Raw genomic sequence first — 24633 nt, forward strand, 5'->3', positions numbered from 1 at the left:
CAAGGACTACATTTAGAGAAGCACTGCCCCATGCTAAAGCAGTCTCTCCCATTGTGCAGGTTTAAAGGCTGCCTGCAATCTTGGGATTACTGTAATCCATGTAATCTGGATCGTATGCCCAGCCTGAACTAATCACTGCAGTCTGGATGTTCCAGTTGGACAGCCTGGGTCTTACGCCCAGCTTTGTATCTGGGAGCAAGGTCACATGGAGTGAAAGAAGTAAGAATCCACAAAAGATATTTTAGATACTGTTACCGAAGGGAAGGGGTCTAGGCAAACACAAATATTCACCAGTGTGCCCTAGTACACAGCTCTTCTAATTCATTGAGTTATTAATAAAAGCATACATAGACTTATATCTCCCGTTTAATAACTTTAAATGCTTAGACAGCTTCATTGAAATGTGAAAGTTGGACTTTAAAATGTAATAATATCAAACATAATTTGTAAGAGTATACACATTTCAGAACATTTCCATCTATAATGCACATTTGTTGAGGAGAAACTGCTAGCTATTTTCAAATTACTTCCTGAAAATGAAGTTAGTTTAGCATCCACATGTTGCACAACTCAAGGTGGGTAGCACTCACTTTGTTTGCTACATGAGTTGTGCAACATGGTTGAGTCTTAATTACATTCAAAATTTTCCAAAAAATATAGCTCATTAGATAGATACCATTTTCTTGGATTTGATATTCTATTGGTCACTGTTATAATAGCTTTCTTAAAGAAAACATTTTTTATGACTCTAGAAGATATTTCTTCCTTGGCAGGTATGGTTTCTGCTAGTCTAGATGGAGATTGCTCTAAGAAGACTCAATGTGGATCTGGATTCTTTCATACTCATCCTTTTCAGAAACATCCTGACTAGAGTGCCAGAATGTCTGCACTGTCCATGAATCCACAATCTCCCTGTGGGACTGGGATAAAGTTACCTACTCTGTAGCATTAACTAAAGTAGTCATAGGGTGGCAATTTTTTTTATTTCTTTGGACACACAGTTAGCTGTAATATTCCAGCAACAGATAGAAAGCCTTCTAGCAAATTTTCTACCAGCAAGAGTTGCTTATGGAGGAAAAAATATTAAAGCCCACTTGAAGTTTAAGCTTCTGAAAACTTAGTGTCCAAACACAGAGGAAGTGATTTCCAAATAAACTGACCATGTGAGGGATATTTTCATGCATTTTAATTTTATGGGAAATGGATAATTTGAGAACAAACAGAGAAAGCAGGAGACTAATTCTTTAAGCAGACATACTATCCTGTAAACTCGCCCTTGTGAAAAACTGCCCCTGAGCATAGTTAAGGGCTTATTCTTCCATTTTCTGTGTATATGAGGTATGATCATACATCTGGGGAATGAGTTATGAAATGGAAAATGTTCTCTGGTCTGAGACTACAGACAGAGCTGTTCTGGTGTTGTTTTGGCGGGGTGACAACATTTAAAAAGTTTTCTTAGTGCAACCAGAGTTGAGAGTCTCAATTTCTCACAAAGGGTAAAATAAAGATGATCACACCTCCCTTGTTTGATTTTATAATTTTTACTATGAAATCACAACAGCAACTTGTGTGTTCAATTACACAATAACTCTGAAGTATTTTTTCTTAATTTATTTTTTATTTGCTTTTAAATGTTATTCAGTATCTAGTTAAACAAATGTGTAAAACATGTGAATGTTTGTATCACTGTCCAAAAGACACAGATGAGTAGCAATGAAATAAACACCATAACTTTTTCCTTGGCCCTAGGTTTGTTGATTATGGACAGAAGAAGTTAAGAAGTATAATTTTCTTATAATACTATGTCTCTATTACTTGGAGAAGATTTATCCAGTTGTTAACATATTTAATTTCCCCAAGCATGGTGTACAGGTGGGTGGTATGTAGAGAAGCATGAGGGGGTTTGGACATAAATCTATTAATTTTCTATTGTTACTACTTCATTAAGTTTATTGAAAGAAAACTTTGCATTACTAAAACATGAAGTTCTATTTTGTTTTATTTAGACACGCTTTTCAAAAATTTCTTAAATAGGACATCAGCAAGATGGCAGGACAGGAGGTCCCCTGCCCATACTCTCCCACTCCAACAATAATTTGGCAGCCTTCCATGAACAAAAGTGCCTTTGTGGGAGCTTTGAAATCCAGGTAGGGAGCTGTGAAACCACAGTGGAGCCCAAGACAGAGGAGTGTCATTTAAGGCCTGCCCACACCTAGATGACAGGCTTGTGGACTACGGTTCTGGCTACACACCAGGAAATAGCCACATCCCTTATGTGGCTACAGCCCCATTTCACTTTCCTCCTGCCACCAGCACTATCCACCAAGCGACTTGGGAGGAGCCACACCTCCCTGTGCCTTAGGTAACAGGCCCAACAACATCAGTCCCAGCTGTGTGCCCTGAAGCATTCCATGGCCTGGCTCCAGCCCTCTCCAACCCCTAGATATACATTGTAGAGAGACATAAATAGTAACATCAATAACATCAAACATGGTGGGAGAGAAGTAAAAGTGTAGAGTTTTTGTGTGCAATAAAAGCCAAGTTGGTTTCAGCTTAAAATAGACTGCTGTAGGACTTCCTGTGTAAGCCTCATGCTAATCACAAAGAAAATTGGTGGTGGATATAGAAAAGACGAAGATAAAGGAATTAAAGCAAAAATTACAAAAGCCCATCAAATTACAAATGAAGGTAGCAAGAGAAGAAAAGAACAAAGGAACTACAAAGCAGACAGAAAACATTTAACAAAATGACAACAGGTAAGTCTTTACCTATCATTAATTACTTTAAATATAAATGGATTACATTATCCAATCAAAGACAGAGTAATTGAATGAATAAAAAAATAAGATCCAACAATATGTTGCCTAAAGGAGACTCACTTTACCTTTAAGGAAACAGGCTGAAGATGAAGGAGTGAAAAAACATGCTCTATGCAAATAATAAACAAAGGAGAGCAGGGGTGGCTACACTCATATTAGATGAAATAGATTTTCAGTCAAAATCTGTCACAAAAGACAAAGAAGTTCACTATATAATGATAAAGAAGGCACTTCTTTAAGAGAATATAATAATTGTAAATATATACACACTCAACATTGGAGCACCTAAATATGTAAATAAAGCAAATATTAACTGATCTGAAGGGAGAAATGGACAACACTGTGATAGTAGTAGGAGACTTCAATATCTTACTTACAATAATGAATAGACCATCCAGACAGAAAAGTAATAAGGAAACACGGACATTAACTACACTTTAGTCCAATAGACCTAATAAAATATACTGAACATTCTGTCCACAAAAATCCTAAAATTCATATGAAACTTCAGAAGACCTTGAATCGCCAAAGCAATCTTGAATAAGAAGAACAAAGCTGGAGGCATCACACTACCTTAGTTTAAACTATATTACAAATGTATAGTAATCCAACTAGTATGGTATTGGTATGAAAACAGGTAGATAGACCAACAGAACAGAATAGAGAGCCCAGAAAAAAATTCCACACGTATATGATTAACTGTCTTTGACAAAGGTGCTGAGAATACACAATGAGGAAAGGATATCTACATCCAAAAGAATGAAATTAGACCCTTACCTAACACCATACACAAAAATCAACTCAAAATATAATACTAAATGTGAGACCTGAAATTGTAAATACTTAAATGTGAGACCTGAAATTGTAAATCTCCTAGAAGAAAATACAGGGAAAATCTTCTTGACATTAGCTTTGGCAATTATTTTTTTTGGGTACAGCTCCAAAGGCGTTAGCAACAAAAGCAAAAATAAACAAGTGGCACTATATTAAATTAAAAAGCTTCTGCACAGAAAAGGAAATAATAAAATGAAAAGACAACCTATGGGATGGGAGAAAATATCTGCAAACTATCTGGTAAGGGGTTAATATCCAAAATATATAAGGACGTCATGCAACTCAAAGCGAAAAACCAAATAATCCAATAAAAAAAAATCAGCAAAGAACCTGAATAGACATTTTTCCGAAGAGGGCATACAAATGGCCAAAAGGTATATGAAAAGGTGATCAACATCAATAATCATTCTGGAAATGCAAATCTAAAACAAACACAATGAGATACTGTGTGGATACTATCAAAAAAAAAAAGAAAAGAAAAATAGCACATGCTGGTGATGGTGTGGAGTAAATGCAAACTTTGCATACCGTTTTTGGGAATGTAAATTGGTACAGCCACTATGAAAAATAGTGTGGAGTTTCCTCAAAAAAATTAAAAATATAACTATCGTGTCATCCAATAATCCCACTTCTGGGCATATATCCAAGGGAAATAAGCATCTCAAAGAGATATCTGTACTCCAATGTTTATTGCAATATTATTCCCAATAGCCAAGATAAGGAAATAACCTAAATGTCTATCAGCCCATGGATGGATAAAGAAAATGTGGCAGAGATACACAATGGAAGGTTATTTATTCATTAAAAAAAGGAAAATCCTGCCATTGCAACAACATGGATGAACCTGGAGGACATGATGCTAAGTGAAATAAGATGAACATGGAAAGGCAAATACTGATGATCTCACTTGCATATGGAATCTAAAAACATCACACTCAGAAGCAGAGAGTAGAATGGTGGTTGCTATGGGCTGGGGACTGAGGGAAATAGGGAGATGGTGAAAGGGTACAAACTTTCAGTTTTAAAATGAATACAATCTAGGGATCTAATATACAGCATAGTGACTACTGCTAATAATACTGTACTTACTGCATTCTGAAATTGGCTAACAGAGTAGATCTGAAGTGTTCTCAACACACACACACACACACACACAAACACACACACATAAATGGTAACTATGTGAGGTGATGGGTGTGCTAATTAGCTTAATTATGGTAATTATTTCACAATGTGTATGTATAAAATCATGACATTGTAATCCTTAAATATTTACAATTTACATTTCCCAATTATACCTCAATAAAGCTAGAATAAATTGCTTAAACAAAATATTACATTTTTCAGTTTGGTAAAAATGGTTCATTTCCTTCCACTCATTGTTTGACTTCTGAAGAATGATTCTTCATGAATATAAATCTTTCTAGACACATGCTAATTTAAATGGAATAAAATGGCAAAAGCAAGTTTAATTTTTCAAAAATAAATTTAATACAAAAAAGATGAAAATAGTTTTATTTTGTAAACCTCACCTTTCAGTACTTCATAGCAGGAATACCAAAATATTGTGATGCTTAGAAAATTTCAAAACTAACTTAGAATCACAAAAATTACGCTCTTTGATAGGAAAATTTATGTTTCTATAGCATTTGTCCAAACTTAGGAAACAACAAAAATTTAATTTCCTAAAAATTGAGAGCTAATTTGCAAAGGAAATATTTCATTATTTGCCATCATTGTAATAATATTTGTGTGATATGATTAACAGAATTGAGTTATGTTTTATTTTATGTGAGATAATTTTGCATAATAATTTAACCTGCAGTCTTATTGGTATATTTTACTTTACCTAATGTAATACTTACAGCTGTGATTTGACAGAACCTTTTAAAATATACATACTTAGTTACCACTATAGAATTGAAATTTTCTTTGGTTATAACACTCCTAATTTTTTAGATTCCTAAGTCTGAAATATAGACACTGAATTTCATAAGTTCAAATGTTAAGAAGATGAAATTTTTCTCTCAATAGGTAGATTTTGAGGGTAGGAAATTGTGTAAAGGTTCTTTCTCTGTGGCTGATTTATTACCAATATTTACTTCCTGTTTATTAGATATAGAAGTAGATATTTTCTAAAAATAATATGCACTTAAATTCAGTACATTTTGAATAATTGAGATGTTCTGATATTTACATAGTGTTAAATTATAAAACCTCCCACTCCTTTCTTTTTTTTTTTCATTGTGTTTGTTCTCCTTTTCTCAATTATATTTACAATATCAGTTAAATGGGGGTTTTGAAAAATACAGGTGAGAGCAAAATCAGGACCCCTGGATGCTTCTCAATATTTGATAACAGAAAAACTTGAAGCACTTTAGGTGTACAGAGAAGAAGTCATACATGTTACCCTGCAGGTAAACTGCAGGATAGCCTGGGAATCGGTGTCCCCATCAGAGGAATAGTCAAAACAGGGATATTCAGTCATTGAAGTCAATTTCCATTTGCATTACTTTTGGAGTAAACTGGTTTTGATAGCAATAATGGCACCTAATTTTTTTTTAATTAAGCAATTCAATATTTTGATATATTCTTTAACATTGATGAATAATTTGGAGTTGCCTTCACTACTAAAAAAACAGTAAACCCTAACTTCAAAAAATTTAATGCATTGGGTACTTTTGTGGGTGTTGAGTTTGTGTTTCTTTTTAGCATATTGGAAATCAAGTAGATTTACTCATTCATATTTGTGCCTATCTAGAAGACTCCTATACAACATTGCTCACAGTAAAATATATTTTGCTTTTTTGGCTTTTTTTCCTGACAGATATTGAGAAACAGCATGTTGCTTTTTTAAGAGTGTGTGTTCATGCATGAAGGTATGGATATCTTTCTCTAACTTTCCCTTTTAAATTACGCTTCGTCTTAACATATCTCTGGATTCCACAATATTATTCCTTTTTGTCCCATTCTGTCAGCTCAAACTTCTACAAATCAATGCCTGTCTTTGGCTTCAAAATATAATCCTGAGGAACAGAAATGGGGACATATAATTGTGGAGACAGTACCCTCCATTAAAGACAGTTGATTCTCATGAGGAATTCAAACTGAGGAGGGTTTTAAATACTGAGCAGTAACTTTTAACATTATTACTAATTAAGAAGATTTATTTTCCTTTGGCAAAATGAAAGCAACAACATACCCAAGGCACAGATGAATTCAACCACTTGGATACGTATTTGCAATAAGAATGATGTTATTCCTGAGGAAACTGCATCAGAATATAATGGGTCTGATAATATGTGTGTAAACTAAATACTCCCCTTTAGAAACAGAAGACACAGATTTATTGAAATGAAATTCACTCCCTCTCATTTTCACTCCCTCTCATTTCCACTCCTCTCTCCTCATATTTAGTCTCAGAAAACTGACAGAAGTTGGGGCCTAACTGAAGCTGTTATGGAGTCGATATCCATCATAGATGCTTTATCTCGTCAAGTCAATGGAAAAACCAAAGAAGGTCATTTTCTTCCTTCCTTCCTTCCTTCCTCCCTCCCTCCCTCCCTCCTTCCCTCCACCCTTCCCTCCCTTCCACATTTTTTTTTTTCTTTAATAAGTCTTATGATGCCCCAGAAATAGCTTTTAACCAAAAGGTCATTTATGGGATTATGATTGATACGACTTCTGAAATCATAAATTGGCTGTAAAAGCCAACTCAGGAATTTAACTCTTGCAGTGGTAAACAGTCCCCAGTTTTCCAAGACACATATTTAAAATCTTGTCTTTGGTCTCTGTTCTCCAACATAGCTATGAGACATCTATCAAGGGGAAGGGAAATTGACTGATGCTCTTTTCTAGGGTCTGTTCACCTTAACGAGCCTATAGCAGCACATAGCTTTGATGTTCCTAATCAGTCAACAGCGTTTCTTTTTATCAACTTGAAAGAGAAAATCAGTAATCCAGGGGCTTCCCTGGTGGCACAGTGGTTGAGAGTCTGCCTGCCGATGCAGGCGACACGGGTTCGTGCCCCGGTCCGGGAAGATCCCACATGCCGTGGAGCGGCTGGGCCCGTGAGCCATGGCCACTGAGCCTGCGTGTCCGGAGCCTGTGCTCCGCAACGGGAGAGGCCACAACAGTGAGAGGCCCGAATACCATAAAAAAAAATAAATATAAAAATAAAAAATAAAAGTAAAAAAATCAGTAATCCAGGTGTGTTGGGTAAATTATAAAGTGATATATTGCTGATAAGCTAAAGTGGGCATTAGAGACTGGTCATTTACACTTAAACATAGGCAATGGATAGATTTTTAAAAAATATTTTTGGAAAAAACCCACTGAAGATTGAAGTTAAATAATTTAAGGATGCTGTTTTAATACATACTGAAAAAATTATAAATCACACAGACACACACATACACTTTCTATTCCAGCAAAGATATAAAGAGGATATAACAGAAAGCTACAGAATATAAAACCCCTTTTCTAGTGCATAGGAAAGAGTCTGAAAGCTATATATACATGAAGAATTAAGTTGAAACCAAAATGACTGTGGATAGTACTGTAGGTCATTTATCAATTATGCATACAAACAAAGTTTCTTTTTCTCATGCAGAACTTCCAACGGAACTTCTGTTTCTGGCTGAAAAATAAATCTGTGTATCATTCAATATTGCAAAGTCAGAAATGAGGTAGTATCATTTTTAATTTAGTCTATCTTACTAGGTGTTAAAAATGTCTCTCACTTTTGCTGATCTCACGATCTACTTTGTCAAAATACGTAGTGGTAAGTAACTTTTTTTGTGTAGTTTTTGGTGATGTCCACTTCCTACCTCCCTCATTGTGCTTACAGCAAATGTACTGTTTGTGTACAGCAAAAAATCATCAGAAGTGCTCTACTTAATGGAGTTTAGTCTAGAATTGCTTGCTGTAAACAAAGATGAGAAAAGGACACGTGTTCTACCCAAGAATGTGGTCTAGGGCCTGAAGTTTTGGTTTTATGAGCTTAGCATGTTTTTTCCAAATGAATTTGAATTTTGGAAAACAAGCTCTAGATATCTTTATGCATGGTTTTTTAATGTGAGATAGCTAACGGTTGCCTCAGATATAAATTTTTGATTTCTCGTATTTAATTTTTTCAGTAGTACTGGGGCCACTGGAAAACACATGTTGCTTACTTTATTGAGAAATTGATTCCCAATCAATTACATATATATTATAGGTTTCTCATGGGCCAAACCCTGTCGTAAGTGATGTAAGAAATCCAGTTGAACTATATAGTAGAGATCGTGGTGGTAGTGCAAGTAGGGGTGGTGGTGGCAGTTTTACTTATTCTTACAACTAGTTTTAAAAGCTATTTTGCTGTGTGAAATAGAATAAGACGACGACATATTTGATTTTTAGGGAAAAAAGACCTGCATGCAACAAATAATGTGTTAAGCTCAAACTGAATGATAAAGAGAGTGTCAAATAAATGCCATGGACATATGAAGAACACAGAAATTTAAACAACAAGGAGATTGAGTCAGGAGTGTCTCTGTGAAAGTTGTGTGACTTGAGCTGGCAGCATTTTAGGAAACCACAGATATTGTAATACATTTGGAATAATAAGGACTCCAGGATCTGAGGGACTTTTATAGGATTGTGACTAGGAGTTAATGCAGGGAATGTATAGATTGAACGGTCATTCTGAGTAGCTTGAACTTTCTCTTGAAGCAATGGGAAGATACTGAGTATTATTAACTACCATTTATTGGAAATCTATGTTTTTCAAGCTTTGTGCTATGCAAGTTCTGTGTATTATCCCTATTTTTTATAACAGCCCTTTAAGAGATATGAATAGAAACAGAATAGCTTCACTTTCATAAAGTTATGCATTGCGGTAGTGAAATAAGATGACATGCATATATTCTGAGTGTGTCTGTGTGGGCTGGTTAAATTAAAATTTTCATCTCTTTAATCACAGATTTGCCTTATGGTAACTATACTCAATGTTCTAGACACTGAGCGGAAACAGGATGGTAAGTGGTTGAACCGAGTGTCAAATAAATTCTCTGCTAAGACTGTGTTCTGCCCTCTACACCAGGGAACCTTGCAGAAGCAGTAGGTTTGTCACCAAGGAAGTGGCAGTTTGAAAGCCCTTTGTCACTGTGTAAGATGTTTTCAAGAGAATAGAAACTGAAGAATTAAGATGTTGATTTGGCCAGAGTCACAGAGCTATAAATGAATGGTGTTTAACTGTTTCCTTCCCCAAATAACCTTCAACTTTATGTTGTTGTCAGTTCTGCCACATGACAGACATCAAGGTGAAAGGATGCTTGATTTTGCACTGCTGTCTTTGTGCTACTGTGCGGTTCTTTTAATTTTCCTGGCCTTTCCTGGCCTTGCTTTGTAGAGAGAAAAGACTAAAGCTTGAAAAATCTCATGAACTAAATAAAAAGCATCATTGTTTCTATTTCCAACCTATTTTTGCACGTGGCTGTCCAGTTTTCCCAATACCATTTATTGAAGAAATGTCATACTAAAGATATCAAAAATATTAAGCTCAACTTCTACAATCATATAGATAGTTCATTCATATATAGCCAATTCTGTTAGAAGCTGTAAAGATAGAAGACAGTTAGAAAAATAATTGGACTATTAAAAATGCAGTAATTCCTTCTCTTTCAGTCTTTAGAAGTACATTGCTAAATGACTGAGGAAAATCACACAATTAAAGAAAAGCCCTGTTTTTGTAAATTAGCATAAAGTGTGGTGTTTCATCTACCTCCTAAGTCATATTAAACTCATTTTTAACTCTCTTTTTGTTCTACATTTTGTCAGTAACTACATTTTTGATTTTCAGCCATCATCAGGAATGCAGTCTCTACAATAGGACAGTCTCTTCAATAAATGGTGTTGGGAAAACTGGACAGTCACATGCAAAAGAATCAAACTCTACCACTATCTTACACCAGACACAAAATTAACTCAAAATGGATTGACCTGAAACTAAAACTCCTAAAACAAAACAAAGGTAGTAAGCTCCTTGACATAGGTCTTAGTGATGATTTTTTTTTTAAATTAATTAATTAATTAATTTTTGGCTGCACTTGTCTTCATTGCTGCACACCGGCTTTCTCTAGCTGTGGAGAACGGGGGCTACTCTTCAGGGGCTACTCTTCATTGCATGGGCTTCTCATTGCAGTGGCTTCTCTTGTTGCGGAGCACAGGCTCTAGGCACGTGGGCTTCAGTAGTTGTGGCTCACGGGCTCTAGAGCGCTGGCTCAGTAGTTGTGGCGCACGGGCTTAGTTGCTCCGCGGCATGTGGGATCTTCCTGGACCAGGGCTCGAACCCGTGTCCCTTGCAGTGGCAGGAGGATTCTTAACCACTGCACCACCAGGAAAGTCCCTTGGTGATGATTTTTTAAATCTGACATCAAAAGCAAAAGCAACAAAAGCAAAAATAAATAAGTGGGACTACATCATACTAAAAATCCTCTGTAAAGCAAAGGAACCCATCAGCAAAATGAAAAGGCAACCTACTGAATGGGAGAATTTTTTGCAAATTGTATACCTGAGAAGGTACTAATATATAAAATATATAAAGAACTCACACAACTCAACATCAAATAAACAACCCAATTTAATAAAATGGGCAGAAGATTGGAATAGACATTTTTCCAAAGAAAAGATACAGATGGCTAACAGGTACATGAAAAGATACTCAACATCATTAATTATCAGGGAAATGCAAATAAAAACCACAAGTAGATATCACCTCACACCTGTTAGGATGGCTAGTATCAAAAAGACAAGAAACAAGTGTTGGTGAGGGTGTGGAGGAAAGGGAACTCTTGTGCACTGTTGGTGGCAATGTAAATTGGTGCAGCCTCTATGGAAAACAGTATGGAGGTTCCTCAAAAAATAAAAGTAGAACTACCATATGACCCAGCAATTTCACCCTGGGTATTTACCAAGGAAAACAAAAACACTAACCCAAAAAGATATATGGGGCTTCCCTGGTGGCGCAGTGGTTGAGAGTCCGCCTGCCGATGCAGGGGACACGGGTTCGTGCCCCGGTCTGGGAAGATCCCACATGCCGTGGAGCGGCTGGGCCCGTGAGCCATGGCCGCTGAGCCTGCGCGTCCGTAGCCTATGCTCCGCAGCGGGAGAGGCCACAACAGTGAGAGGCCCGCACACCGAAAAAAAAAAAAAAAAAAAAAAAAGATATATGCACACCACGTTCACTGCAGTTTTACAGTTATGGAAACAACCTAAGTGTCTGTCAACAGATGAAGGCATAAAGAAATTGTGGTATATAGAGATCTTCCTCGACTTACAGTTAGTTATATTCTGATAAGCCCATCCTACATTGAAAATATCATACATGAATACACCTAACCTACCTAATATCAGAGCTTAGCCTAGCCTACCTTAAACACGCTCAGAACCCTTACATTAGTCTCCAGTTGGGCAAAATCATCTAACACAAAGCCTACTTTATAAGTAAGTGTAGAATATCTCATGAAGTTTATTGAATATTATACTGAAAGTGAAAAACAGAATAGTCGTCTGGGTACAGAACGGTTTTAAGTGTATTAGGTGTTTATCCCTGTAATCGAGTGGCTGACTGGGAGCTGGGGTTCCCTGCTGCTGCCCAGCATCACAAAGAGAGTATCATATCCCATACGGCTAGTCCAGGAAAAGATCAAAATTCAAAATCTGAAGTACAGGGCTTCCCTGGTGGAGCAGTGGTTGGGAGTCCTCCGCCTGCCGATGCGGGGGACACGGGTTCGTGCCCCGGTCCGGGAAGATCCCACATGCCGCGGAGCAGCTGGTCCCATGAGCCATAAGCCCTGAAGGGAGAGCTCTATGCACGTACCACTCCTTACGGCCTATTTGTATTACGTCTATTTGTATTAAACTTTTTGTATAAAGTTCTCTCAGTCTCAGCTTTGTGCCCATCATGGACAAGAATGTTACTCTTTTGCTGGTGCCAGGGAGGACATGTTTCACATGGGAATTTCATCTTCTGCTTTTAAGCAAAGGAAGGAAGAGCCTTCCTGTCTCAGCAAGAAGGCACTGACCACCTCTTGGAGCCAGTGAGAAACTGCTACAGCCTTGAACTCCGAACTCTTTTCTTCTCCAGTGAACTTCTAACTTTTATTTAGAAAAAAACTCTCCTCAATTTCCTCCTAAAACCTAATAAAAGAAAGCTCCTCTCCTTTGCTCTCTGGACTTGCCTATGATTCACCGTAGCCTGTCTGTTCTGAATTGCAATTCTCTGCTATTCCTGAGTAGGTCCATTTTGCTGGTAAAATAACTGGCTGTTTTATTTTTGAGGTTGAAAACTTAAAGGCAATATCCTTGTATTCTTTTTTTTTTTTTTAATTAAAATTTATGTATTGTTTATTTATTTTGGGCTGCATCAAGTCTTAGTCGAGGCACGTGGGATCTTCGTTGAGGGTTATGGTTTTAGTGCACTAAAATATTTAGTCACCATCCTAGGAAAGGTTAACAACTTTTTTCCCTAGAAATCCCTTAATGTACATAGAGCAAAGCACTATTATTTTTAAAAAGCATTTAGGCCACACAGCCATACTTTTTGAGTATTTAGTAAATATAAAGGAAGTAAGCTACAGTTCCTTTTAAATGTAGGTTATGATTTCAGTCCAACCCATTACGTTTTCTAAACTAGGGCTTGTGGTATTTGGCATCAATTCTTCTGTTCTTTTGATAAGTACCTAAACAGGATGTCCTTGCAAATTAAATGAAAAATAGCTCTGGAAGTTTTCCTCCCTTAGGAATAAGCATTAAGATTGGCAGATGGCTTAAGTGGAAATACACAGGAATGCACTTTAGCCAGCGTTAGAAAAGTGTTCCAGCAGATATTACTGAGGTTAATTCAAGAAGGCCCATCTCACTTCCCCTCTGCACTAAAATGTTTAATGGCCTCAAATTGGAGACGTTTAATTTATTTTGTCTAAACTGATACAAGACAGCCTCAATGAGGAAGAGAGCTTACATATAACTAGTAAAATAAAAGTAGCTTATTTCTTACCATAGAAATTTTATTTATTGATGTTGAAGAAAGAAGAAACACCTCAACTCAAACATGTTTCCTAAATCTTGGACTGCCCAGAGACTAAATCATTTCCCACACAACCTAAATCTTCTAACCTCACATTTCTTTTTCTCTTTCTCTTCCCACTTTTAGGCACATAAAGTTAATATACCAGATATTTCATGATTCTCTCATGATTAAATGTTCATACTTTATGAAAAAATTAAGTGCTCAGTAGTAATGCCATACAACCATCAGAAATACTTTAAAACCAATAGAAATACTTTAATGTTCCAACGTAAAGATTTCAGGTATTAGAAATAATTGGACAGAACTCCATGAAAATGGGAATTGGGGAAATAACATTTGAAAGGAATACCCTATTTTTATTTAATTTAACGATTCATAAGTAGGAAGTACCCCTTTAAACTGTAGCTATGTTTAAGGGCTGATATTCCCAAAAATATGAACATAATACATTTAATAAATTAGGAAAGATCCTAGGAATAAACTCAGATGGGGAAAATGTGGAGTTGCCCAGTAAAATCCCACAGTAGCTTTTTTTTTTTTTTTTTGCGGTACGCGGGCGTCTCACTGTTGTGGCCTCTCCCGTTGCAGAGCATAGGCGCCGGACGCACAGGCTCAGAGGCCATGGCTCACGGGCCCAGCCGCTCCGCGGCATGTGGGATCTTCCCGGACTGGGGCACGAAACCTGTGTCCCCTGCATCAGCAGGCGGACTCTCAACCACTGCGCCGCCAGGGAAGCCCTAAAAGGCAGGTCTTTATGTAATAACATACTTTTTTGTTGTTGCAAGCCAGTTGTTAAACAACAGCCATTATTAAAAATTAAGTTTGTAAATTTACAATTAAATTATATTAAAAACAAGATTAATATATATTCAGAATTTATCCCCTCCTAATTACTAAAAAATGTTTAATTCTAAACTTAAAAACTTAAAAGACACTGATGTTTTTTAATTCTTGTATTTGCTCTGTCCTCTATCCTTTACTTTTCTTGTTTTTCTAGGTTTCCCTGTTGGACAGTTTTCCCACTGCCTGAAGCATTTTCTTAAAACTGGTTCTGCTTGTGATACCTTATCTCAACTAATGTATGCTTGAAAATGTCATCATTCACTTTCAATGTTGAAGGATATATTCACAATTTATACAATTCTAGATTGGTAGTTATTTTCTTTAAATGCTCTAAGTTATCATACTTTGTCTTCTTTGTTTTACAATTTCTGCTTAAAACTGAGATGTCAGACTTGTTCCTTTTAAGGTAATATGTTCCTCCCACCACTGTGACTGTTTTTAAGATTTTTCTATTTTTTTGTTTTGTTTTGTTTTTGGTCTACTCCACTCTCCCTATGGTGCCATAATGTGCAGTCTTACTGCTAAAGTTTTGTACTACTTCATTATTATATTCTTTGAAATATTTATGGGAGCTACTCAATTACGAGTTCTTCAAATATTGCTTCTGCCTCATTCTCTCACTCCTATTCTCCTAGGACTCCAAATATATGTATTATTTTACACACTTGTCTACATTTTCTTTCTTTTATTCTTGTTTCCATAGATATCTTTTATTTGTCTTATCTTCCATTTAACTAATTCTCTTTTTATATGTTTCTGATTTCTTGTTAAACCCATATACTGAATTCTTAAATTTTTATTACATTTTTCAGTCTAGAGTTTCAATATAATTCTTTTTTAATACTTTCCTGTTTTCTACTAACATTCTCTTTCCTATGATTTACTTTATTCAATTTTTTTAATGTTCCTTTCTGGTTACCCTTGTGTCTGACATTCAGTGGGTCTGTTGCTGTTCTCTCATAGTTTTTTGGGTAATTCCCATATTCTGCTTGCCTGGTTATTGTGGATTGAAGAGAAGACTTTTGGAACCAGAATGAGAGAAAAACAGGAGTTGAGGTTCTGTAGTTCTGCATACGGCTATATGTTCTTCAATAAAAAATTTACTTTCTGCTTATGGAAGGTAGTTGAGGAATGGCAAATTAATTAATCAGAGATTGAGCTGATTCAAAGTAAAGCTGAGCTTAAGTTTTGCAAGAGTTGGTATATATCTTGCTCATACAAATGTAGTCTTCTTGTTCAAACTGAAAGCTTAGGGTGCTCAGCAGGTCTCTCTTACTTATATTAAACTATAATTCCCTTCACTGACATAAAATGGCAGAAATCTTGGTTTTATGTCTAAGTCTCTCAAACTGGTTGGCAAAAACCTCAGGGGTGAAGCAAGTTCAAATATCAAGATTTCCTCTGCTGGTTGCCCTGCTCTGTATTACCTTGGTTCCTTAAGTCCTTGATGCTTTAAAAGTTTTCTGATAAGCCCTGCCACCCCATGTTTTACATTTTGTTCAGCCATTTTATTTGATTTTGGTGACAGAACTGTTGTTTTCAAACAAGCTAGCCCATTATTACTGGAAGTAAAAATTCACAAAATGCTCTAGGCTTTGGGTATAAGTGCTAATTATAAAGGTTGACCAAGACAGAGAGACATTCTAATCTAATGGAGCTTTTATTTTGGAATGGAAACACAAACAGTAAGACCAGCATGTGGAAAAATCCTGGGAAATGATCAAGATCTTTTGTCTTTTATGAGGATGAAGACTAGTGTAGCCAGTACGTAATGAGTGAGGTGAGTGAGTTGAAGGTGAAGTCAGTGAGGAGGCCTCTTATTTCCTAGGGGGGAGCCTCTGAAGGTTTTAAACAGAAAGATAATGAGTTGATATATATATATATATGTTGGGGAGTGCTAATTCTACCTTTTGTGAATAGAATGGGTATTATGTGAGCAAGGGCAGAAGTAAGGCAGGATTCCAGGCAGAAGGTGATTATGACTGAATTAAACTGATACCAGCAGAAAGAAAGATGTATAAAGATTTAGAATACGTTTTGAAGAAAGCACCAAGAAAGGCTGCTGATGGATTTAAAGTGGAGAGGTGAAGAAAAGACTCAAGAATAACTCCATTGCGGGGGAGATTTAAACCACTGAGTAGACAGTGGTGTCATTTAGAGAAAGAACATACATGGAGAGAAAAAAAATCAAGTGTTACCTTTAAAAATGTTACATCTGCGATGTCTATAAGATAGTCATGTCAGGCTGGAAATGGTGGTTGAAACTGGATATAGGAGAATGGAACTCAGTGTTTCAGTGTTAAATTTTGATCAGAATTCAATGTCTATAAGTGTTTAATGCTGCCAATTCACTAATAATGAATCATTTTTCAATTGTGAAATTATAAATTAAAAAAGTATGTTTCGACTTATTTCTTACCACATAATTTCAAATGCATAGCTAAACTAAATGCATCATCCTCTTTTCTCAGTTTTAAAACTTATACTTCTAACATGAAAAAAATTTAGATCAAAAATACCATTCTGGGGCTTCCCTGGTGGCACAGTGGTTGAGAGTCTGCCTGCCAGTGCAGGGGACACGGGTTCGAGCCCTGGTCTGGGAGGATCCCACATGCCACGGAGCAACTAGGCCCGTGAGCCACAACTACTGAGCCTGTGCGTCTGGAACCTGTGCTCCGCAACAAGAGAGGCCGCGGTAGTGAGAGGCCCACGCACCGCGATGAAGAGTGGCCCCCGCTTGCCACAACTGGAGAAAGCCCTTGCACAGAAACAAAGACCCAACACAGCCATAAGTAAATAAATAAATAATTTTTAACAATATCATTCTGTTTGAAATAGATTACGAATGGTTTCTCAGTCCCTCAACCTGAACTCCAACTTTCCTGCCTTATCTATAGCTACACATCTTTATCTCTCTTCCCCTCAGTTTCATTTCTCCATGCTTGGACATTTGGCTTTCATTTTTGTTTGTTTTCAAAAATGTTCTCTATGAAATCATCACTAATCTTTTCCTTGGCAAACCCAATGACTTCTCTCTGGTCATTATTCTATTCTACCACTCTGTAACATTTTACAATTTTTGGCTTTTTTTCTTCTGGAAGCTTTTCAATCTTGTTCTTTATAATAAATAGCAGGCTCCCTCATACAGTCCTTAGTCTATAACCTCTCAATCTCCTTCATTGATTCCTTTTTCCTGTAAATTACTTTAAAGATAGACTTCATTAAAATCCCTCCCATGGGCGGCTTCTTCTTTCCCTTGAGACACTCACCTTGTGTGATGAGCTCTCCTCCAAATGCTTCATCCACACTTTCACTCAAAAATATCCAAAGCCATTTACTACCTCATACAAAAACATTTGTTGGTGCCTGAGGCGTATGCAAGACTGGACTGTATCATCAGGAAGAAAAGTGCATAAAATATTAGCAACTATACTGGAGTTATAAGTCAAATACATATGACTGAAAAACACAGACAATTAAAATACCACATGATAATGACTTATAGAGCACAAAATGTTATGGGAGAACATAAAATAAATGGTCGTTCTGGCACACAAAATAGGATAGGCTATACGGAGAGGAAGAAATTAGGCTAAATGATTAAGATTTTACTTGGTCACAAATCAGGAGGACAATGTAAGCAGAAGAACAAACTGTATAAAATGATAAAGGGGATAGATGGTTATTAGATATATCATGGTGACAATTTCATGACATATGCAGATGTCAAATCACTATATAGTACATCTGAAACCAGCATAATACTGTGCAACTATATTTCAATAAAAAAACGAATTCTGTCATTTTCTTGGCATGAAAGAAGATGTGCCTTGCATGCTTTTCCTCCAAATCATTTCTACCAATTATCCCTGAAATTCTACCATTTGAGAATGAACCCTCTTTCTCTGCATAACACTTTGATAAGGTTTTCTGTTCTTATGCCACTTATTCTGAATGATGCTATGTATTTCCCATCAACTAAAGAATGTACTATTATATCATTCATTTATTCTTTATTAAGTCATTCAGCATTTATGAAGTGCTTGGTAAGTATTAACAAGGACTGTTGGGTAAATGAACTATAAAATAACAAATCCTGATTTCAATTAACTCACAGTTTACTGAGCAATAATGCTTTCCTATACTAGAGGTGGGAAATAAAGTTACAGGATTATTGAAAGTCAGCATGTAAAGAAGCATAAAAGAATGAATAAAAAGTTCTAAGGGGCTGTAAGAGTAAGTATATAGTACTGAAAAGTGAAAGAAATGTAGAAAGAGGAGGGTTTTAAAATGTGAAGTCATATTCATAATTTCAGGTAACTAAAAACAGATTCCTCAATCTTATTCAAGGTGATGTTTTCATAAACAAAAATTTTCTCTGCTATAATAATGATCTCCCCCACATACACTATACCATATGCTCTGCTAGATGCTTTAATGATGAAGAAACTGAGACTCAGAGCTATTGGTAACTTTGCTCCTAAGTTGACACAATTCCTAAGCAGTTCATCAGTCTTACTCTAAAGCCCGTCCTTTTTCTCTTTATCACTCTATAAAGACAGATATTATCGATTCAGTGTTTAAAGGATTATTGGCTTTAATCCTTGTAGTATTAGTAACCCTCATTTTTCAGACGTTCAGAAAGGTGAAATAACTTGGAAATGTGGCTGGTAAAACATTTATTCTTACCAAAGAGTGGTCCTTGTACTTTGGAGATCAGAAACGCCAAAAGGGCCTAGTGTCCAGCTCTATATTCTTAAAAATTTCTTATTGAGCTGCTCCCCCACCACATACTCATTATTCTCCCACCCCTCTCCCTTATGCCTAGTTTTATAGTTTGAGACCATTGTTTAAAGCTTAGAAATAATATACGATGTTCGAAGTTCTTGTTTCCAAATGATAATATACAGTCAGAATATACTTACATATTTTATTTCATGGTTTAGTTTTAAAAATACACACTACACAGATAGTTAGAATTATTTTAGAAAGCATGCCTGAGTGCTTTTTGTATTTCTATTTTTAAAGGCTCTTGAAGAGAAAAATCACACCTTGAGTCTAATGTTGGATTACTTTTCCGCAAACTTAAAGTTTTTGTCCTCAGTTCTTAAATTCCAATTACTAAGCACATTGCCAACATCAAGTAGATTCTCAAAAAATGTGTGTTGACTAAGCAAATTCCTTAATTATTAAGTGAACGGATATGGTGCTTGATGTAGGATTGCTCACAAAATCTCCAATCCTACAGAATGAGCAGGGCAGGAAGAAAGTGAACTCTTCTTGGGCTGAAAGGCAAGAGATCGTTCCGAACTTCTTGAACTCCCTCTAAGGCCCACAGATGTTTTTCTCCCATAGGGAGAAAGAGGTGGAAGATGAAATTGAAGAGATAATAGTATGTCTTGTCAGCAGTTCTGGAGCGACTGCCAAAGAGATTCACTATTAGCAAAGAGGGTTCGGCGATAACGCAGTGTAACAATTGTATCTTCACTCAGGAAGCAGAAGGCTGGCCTTTTAAAAAAATAATCAATACCCTGCTATTTGCAATATGCATAGTTATAGGTAGAGTGTGGCAATGAGAGAGAGAGAGATAATTCAATTGTTATACAACCTTGAGAACGAGATACCTGGCTAAAATGGTATTTCTGTATATTTGCTTTGCTAAGTAAAATTCTGAAAATTAAGTTGTTATAAAAGATGGGAAAATACAGGCAGTTGTAATTCTCATGAGAAAATGGTGCAGAAGTATGATAGCCTCCTGCCAAATTTTCCTTCCTCTTCCACCCGTCTTCCTCCATCTCCCTATGTTTCATCTTCTCTTTCTACCTCTCTTTCTCTACCTCTATTTCTTGCTTTCTCTTTTTCCATTCTCTCTTTCTTTCTGTTTCTAGGTTGTCTTTCCTTTATATATATATATATATATATATATATAGAGAGAGAGAGAGAGAGAGAGAGAGAGAGAGAGAGAGAGAGAGCTTTTGCACCTGACTGCTGAAATTTTTAAATACATTTTCAGTGTTAAAATGAGGATTCTTTCAATTTGCCAGAGAGCATTAATCTTGGAGTCTTACTTTGTTTAGTATTTTTAAAAATTTAATATCATATTGCAGATACTAAAAGTACATTTCATTTGCTAAAAAACGTACATTTAATTTTGCATATTAATGACTAAGAAGGCACTTTAAAGAATCTTTGTTCTGTTTCTTGAGAAGACAATTATGTGAAGTAGGCCTTTCTTTGGATTTAGGTATAGGAAGTCCTTGATCTATTGTATTTACCTGACACAATGAACAGAGCTGTTTAAACAGGCACCAGCAGTTGAATTAGCAAATACAGGTAGATTAGAATGATACAAATTCTCCAGATTTAAAAAAAATTAGCACTGTATGGAACTGGGTGATGTATTTTTAAAACTATATTTAAAATGTTATAATTTTTTTATGGGGCCCTAACTCTTTATCCATCATGTAACTATACTATACACATATTTCTGTGTTTGTGTGTGTGTTCTGATCCCTGAGAATTAGAGACTTAAGACTGTCACAAGTTTGTGTGTGTGTGTGTGTGTGTGTGTGTGTGTGTGTGTATATGCGTATGTTTCATGTCTGTGCATTTGCCTTAGAAATTAGGTCAAACTAAGATTTCCAATAAGCATGAATAAAACAGAAATTACTTGTTTAACACCTGTCATTTGTATATACTCACTTTTCATGTCATTCCCATTACATCATGGAAAACAGAAGAAGAATAAAAGAGATTTTTCATAGAACCAAGCAGAATATGGCTACTTCTACTTGGAGAGTCTTTTCAGTCTGAGACCATAAAACCACTGCAGAAGAAAGGCTCTGGTCGACGGGGTCAAACCTCAGAGAGTTTGACATTCAACGGCAGCATGTGCTAACCCAGAGGAAGGGTCTGATGTAAACATCTGATATGGCTACTGTAACAATTACCCGAAATGAAGCTAGTGAAGATAATACAAATAAAGAATAGTAGATGAGGGTGGTCACGTGTGGTAGATGGCAAAAAGAAAAGGCAAGCTCTGAATCCTCACTCATGATTGTCTTGTTTTATAAATCCCCAGCTTTTCAAACTCTTCCTTGAGACATTCTTCATTAATGGAAAAAACCTCTCTATTGCAATAACCCAAGTAAAAGCATCCCCTTAATTGTCTGGTGCGTTTTTTTTCTTTCACAGTGTGGAATTTATATTATTGCCATAGGCAACAGTCTGTGAAGAAGACAAAAATGTCATTTGAGATTCTGCATTTCTCAACCAGCATGTTAGACATGGAATATATATTTTTTTAAAGCAGTGGATATTTTACGTATTTTTAAGGAAGTATATATACATGTATACTATAAGAAGGGAGGAGGAGAATTTGGTAGGTATTCAGTTTGATTGGAACAGACTTCATCCAGTCAATGATATATGTGGTCAAGGCTTACTGGTACTCAGGAATAAGTTATGTCACTCACCAGTTACATGACTCACTAGTAGCATAATGTGAGGAAATTACTTTGCCTTACTAAGCCTTTGTTTCCATACATTCCTTGTTTCCTATCTAGTGAGATTATTGTGAAGATTCAAATAAGTAATATAAGAATGGCACTTAAATCCCCCGGTAGGATTGGCTGTTGTTATAAGGCTCTAAAACCCATTATTTCAGGTCCCATCCAGGAAGATTTAGATATAGAGAGACCAGAAAGTCTTCACTACAGCATCACTACTCTAAATTCCTGTTATAACCCTAAGGACATTGAGCGCAGAAAAATCTACTCTACACCATTTATTTGACGAATAATTGAACACCTAGTGTGTTCTAACAGAATACTTTCCAAGTAATTATTTGATAAAGGCAGATTGGTTTTGCTTTTGTTTTATAATCATTATTCCCTTTTGGGAATAGCTGTAATAACATCATTTGGTAATAACATCATTAGCAAAAAACAACCAACCTGATTTTTAGGTGGATCTAAGCAGCCTGAAATACATAGTTCAGCAAAAGAATAAGCAATTGTACAGATTAAATCCTGTCAACAATTCTAAACGCTTACAGAGGTTAGTAAGTGGGCCCTGTCTTTTATAGTTTATGGAGTTCTCTTTACTGGTAGTAGCCTCCTGAAGCCCTTTATGCATTCATTATTAAGAATGAAAATTACAGTTCTATTCTAAGACAGAGACCACTGCATACCTAGAAAATAAACTACAGGACCCAAATGAGTTTCATTGTTTTAAAGAATGCTAGCAAAGTGGTATGAGTAGGAAATTCAAATTGATTAGATATGTGCTAAAAACGTGCCTAGGTGAAAAAAAAAGGTTGCTAGAAATGTCCTATCTTTCAGTTCACAGTGAGCGACTATACTGCACTATGTGGCAAATTATATGTGCCTCTCTTGGTTATTTATAGCATGAATTTTTCTCCTTGAGTTCAGAAGTGAATGGAGGCCAACTGGACACACAATTGCTATTGCTTCAAAAAATATTATTCAATAAAGTGTTGTGAACAATATTTAAATGAATCACTCAGGTTGGTAAAACTGAACTATGCGTGAACACTTGCAAACGCCATGTACTTTTATTAAACTACACACTCAACAGCTAACTGTTGAGCTAACCCCCCATAACTGTCTCATACCCTCTTCCAGGGAAACCCACCAGTTAAAACATGCCTAGAAAGAGACAGAGTCCTTGGCTAGCCCTGGATAGGAGCAGGATTAATTCTGCCAAGTGAAATTAGGTAATGAATTCCTAAGACAAGGCTCACCACAGAGGCTGACTCTCTTTAGTTTTTATAATTTCAATCTGAGACTATCAGCAAGAGGAAATAAAACAAAAAATATGATGTTTAAATATGTATGTGGAAAACAATTTTTATATAGCTCGTACATACCATCCTTCTAGTTTTCTCTTCCTTTGAATTATATACAAGCTCTAAGTTACATTACAATAACAGCTATAGCTAATGTGTATTTCACACGCTGTAAATCCAGCATTGTGCTTAGTGCTGTTAGAGATTTTATTTCACTTAATATTCTCAGTATCATTTTACTCTTCAAAAATCTGTCTAAAGTTGTTCCTAAGGAAACATTTATAGAAAAGAATACATTAGAAAAAGGTAATGTAATTTTTGATATGGTTATTTTAATATCATACTTATCAGTCATAGAAAATTTTTCTATTATTTTTATTTTTCCTGTTTGCCAAGTTATCCTCAGCAAAGGACACTCAGAAGGAAAATAGAGTTCATGGGAAATTATCAACCTAATATGAAACATTAAAAAGTATATTTTCTTGGGCTTCCCTGGTGGCGCAGTGGTTGAGAGTCCACCTGCCGATGCAGGGGACACGGGTTCATGCCCCGGTCCGGGAAGATCCCACATGCCGCGGAGCGGCTGGGCCCGTGAGCCATGGCTGCTGAGCCTGCGCGATTTATTACCTTTTAACATTTTTAGAAAATAAATTCCCTGAAGGTGAGAACATTTATTTTACTCTATTTTCTCAATAGTGTCTAAAATACCACTCTGAGCACAAAAAATTTTCCTGATAATAATATGAACTAAAAGCCACATTTTAATAAAATTCCAAAACAATGAGGAAAAAAGACTTAATTATATAAATTTTATTTATAAAATATGTTCAGATAGCAAAATGTATGATAATATGATAGCTTATAAACTTCTATCAGTTATCAAATTTTAAAAAAGTATTTATTTAAAGAGATATTATAAAGTTCAACATGAATGAGAAGATTATACTGCTAATTAAGATGCTCTAGGTATGATATTTATTTGTAGTTGTGATTGATTCAAACATTCACTCACTCAGTCGGACAACCTTTCATTCACTTATGAGTTTATTTATTAAATATCTGTTAAGTTGTTAATCAATGTTAGATCCTCTTAAGTGTTAAAATATTATCTTGATAAATGTTTCTAAAAGTACTAAAGAAAGCAAAGAGAAAAGCTTAATAAGGATGCTTAGAAGGAAGGCAGAAAGGGGGGAGGAAAGGAAAAAGCAGTGATGGAGAAATGACAAAGGAAAGAGAAGTCACATCTACTACTACAA

Source organism: Neophocaena asiaeorientalis, unplaced genomic scaffold, assembly GCF_003031525.2.
Source record: "Neophocaena asiaeorientalis asiaeorientalis breed wild unplaced genomic scaffold, Neophocaena_asiaeorientalis_V1.1 scaffold158, whole genome shotgun sequence".
Classification (NCBI taxonomy): Eukaryota; Metazoa; Chordata; class Mammalia; order Artiodactyla; family Phocoenidae; genus Neophocaena; species Neophocaena asiaeorientalis.